Genomic DNA, 3,538 nt, shown 5'->3' with positions numbered 1-3,538 from the left:
GAGTTCGTGTTTCTACCATATCTCAAAAGCCTCCTTTGTATTCAAAACTGCCAAGAAACTGAGTCACCTCCATTAGAAATGTCAGCCGCTAACAAGACTTCTGTCCCTCCTTACCAAGACTGTGGGGAGGACCATTCCAGTGTTACAGGCGGTGCGGTGGGAGGAGAGCTGGTTAGGTGCCAGCAGGCCGTTCAGGTTGCCACCTTGAAAGCATATTTTCCCTGAGAACCAGAAGTGACCTTGCAGAGTGTGGTAAAACTCAGAGGACAAACGGCATCTCTAAAGGGAATGGTGCCAGGAAAGCTACTTCATTCTCATTTGGGTTCCTGACCGCCTCAAGAAATAGCACAGAAAATTTTAAGTCTTTATTTTGAATGTCCTTCTTTCTGAGGGCTATTAGATTCCCACTACACATTCTATGCTTTTTTTGGTAAATATCTACAGTGCAAAACTGTCCCATGTGATGAATGATGAACACAGACAGGAACCTGGATATTTATATTTGGTAGTGATTCTAGGTTTGGTGATGACTTGATTTTTTGCAGAGCTAGAATACTGGAAAGGGATTTTGAAATGCACTGTGTCATCCAGGTTGCATCCATTACGCTTTCTTGCTAAACCTCTGTGAAAACTCACGACATATATTTGTCAGCAAAGCAGGCAGAATCTTTGAAGATGACAAGAAGCAAGGATTTCTTTTATAAGGTGCTTAACCTACATTTCAACCCTATTAACCAAGCGAAGAGAAAATGTTACTATCCTCTAACTCATTTTTAATATATTTTAAGTCAGTAACAGCAATGCTATCGCTTGCCCCCCCACGTCACGTTACATTGACAAAGCGGAAGGAATGTGATGTTCATGTTCCTCAAGGGCGTCTCTTCAACATGTAAGCCAACTTCCTTATTGAATGGTACTTGTCAATATGTAATCTGAAGCATGGGGATACTCTCTCTCTTAGTCCGTAACAGATAATTTCCCCAGAGTACTCTACTTGCTGTAGGGGAAGAGGGATTTAGTTGTTAGGTATTTTTCATATTAAACAGGTATTTTACTGTCTTTTTGCAGGAATGGCACTGACTAGGTAAAATAAACATGAACTAAATGAACTTCAGGGGAAATGCATTTTTGTTTTCTAAAATTTCCAGAGTGTGGCAATCAGAAAGGTTGAGTATTTCATCATAAATAAGGTGTGTCTCAAAGAACTTTTGACAGATGATGGGAAAGCTAAAGCTCGGTTTCTCAGGGAGGTTTTGAGAAAACAAGGTTAGTATTTTTCAAAGCAAGCTGCTTTTTTTTTTTTTAAAATACTTCAGGGAGTCTCAGGGATAATGATAAGCTGGAGTAATTTAAGAGCCAGAAAAAATAAAACCTTCTCAAGCTGATAAATGTTTAATACCTAACCAGAAGCCTCAAAATTCCCTTCCACCCTAGTGCTAGACTTTTCTGTACTGAATAATGACATCTTATTAAAAACTTGTTAAGCGGTATGACACTAAATGCAAGTTAGTACAGGTCTCTTACACTTCAAGTCCTGCCAGTGTACTATCTTCAAGTTTTCACAACAACTGTGTCACAAAACAATTTCAGTAACACTTCTACACCGTATCTATCGAAAACACAGTGATTATGAATGCTAGGATCATGAGCCTGTCCTCATGTTCCTATGAAATACACAGCAGTGATAAGTGATAATGCAAACTAATCTGCAGCATGACCCACTCGGTAGTATCAGAAATACCGACATTTTGCAATAAGGGCTCTTCTTAATCAAAAAAGAAGAAACTGATCTGAAATAGCTTTTTCAGACAGGAAAAAGGCTGTATTATGCTACATTATGCTATTATTCCCTCTCATCTTAACCTCCTAAATGTGGTCAACCATTGATTTGACAGTTTCTAGTGAAGAGTCTTACTTGTGGACAGTGAGAGAGCATTTGTATCAAGCAATTAATTTACCCTTGGTCCAGCTGTTAAAAAATGGATATAATCAAAAGCAGATCTTATTAGTGGTCAAGAACCCCATTACACATGAATGCATCCTATTGTTGATGCCAAGTCCTTAGGGAGTAACCTGCACTAATTAACAGAGGCATTTGTACAAATACTTTCAGCCAGTCTATCCTCCTATCAGTGTTTTAATGCCTCTAAGAAAATTACTCTGTAGCCTCTTGTAAAAGAACTTTAAGGGGGGAAAAAAAAAAAAAAAAAATCCTGCAGTTTACTGTTTTCCTTCCAGCGACAAGAGGCATTTCACAAGCCTGGCAGTAGCCTAAACACCTTTGCAGATTAGGTGAGGGGGCGGAGGTATGAAGTAGATACACGGACTATTTCATCAGCCTTGCCGTCCGGGTTTCAGAACAGGGCTCAGGAGATCACAGCAGGGTGTCCTATGATGCTCCTTGCAGAAAGACTGAAGCTGCAGGTGTGAAGATTTTTGAAGGCCAAAATGTCAAATGCTTTTCCTTAAATACTCCAAGACACAACCTTCAGTCTTCAAAAGCAAAGCAGAAGAGGTTTATTTTCCAGCCAGTAGTACAGCTCCCCTCTCATTGCTAAATTCAACTCTAAATAAACCTAAAGCACTACAAGAACGTGCTTCCAAGCCACATAAACTACCCCAGTGACAATGCAAGGACTGATCCATTGAGGGGCACAACTGTCTTTCCACAACGCAAGGAAAAACAGCGTTCACTTCTGATTTTCCAACACACTGATAATAGTTAAGAGAGGCTTACTTAGGCTTTCCCTGAATTAAGTACATCAGCTTTTACAGCTTATGGTTATGTACCTGGGTTCATTTTTATTTATACATAGCCAGAGACAAGATACATAATTTTTTCAAGTGATTAAAAATGCTTTAAAGCAGGGAACAGATCCTGCCGGATATCTTCAAGCAGTAACTAAACTCACAACCTATGTAAGCCCCTTTGAAATAATGGTTTCTCCTTACATAGCAACAGTGTTCTGTGCTGTTATTTCCGTTGCTCTGCTTCTTGTGTACTGGTGTGCATTGAATTTATCATGGTAGTTAGAAAAGTCTTACTCCAAAAACCTGTTTTTCCTTAAAAAAAACCCCAAGCCTTTATTGATAGTCCTCATAGTTGTGGTAACAATTTTTAAAATGTGAGCCTGACAGTGAAAAAAAACTTCTGGTGAGTGTGAAGACCTCTTGAAACAATAGCACCCAGAGGTATGAAATAACTGGATACTTCTTAAGGGAGTGTTAATTCTTAACTCCTAAAGACAAGTTCAAGAGACATAAAGCAGGAAAAAAAATTAAATGTACCACCAAAATAAAAACATACAAAAGAGAAAGTGTCTTATGAGCCATACTAGTCATGGTTGCTATTCAAAGCAAGTGTAACTGTAAGCTCACTTGCTACCGACAGCTCCTGTTCTAAATTTCCAAGCTGATAGTGGCCACTGGGGTACCTCTCTTCTAATGGATAAATCAAAGCACTTAGCAAAGGGATTTTCAGATAATCTTTTTCTGGTTTTTGAAAGTTCACCAGCAGTGCAGGGTCCCCCAGGAATGC

This window comes from Cariama cristata, unplaced genomic scaffold (genome assembly GCF_000690535.1).
Source record: "Cariama cristata isolate BGI_N322 unplaced genomic scaffold, ASM69053v1 scaffold15941, whole genome shotgun sequence".
Classification (NCBI taxonomy): Eukaryota; Metazoa; Chordata; class Aves; order Cariamiformes; family Cariamidae; genus Cariama; species Cariama cristata.
This window is presented reverse-complemented; position numbering follows the sequence as displayed.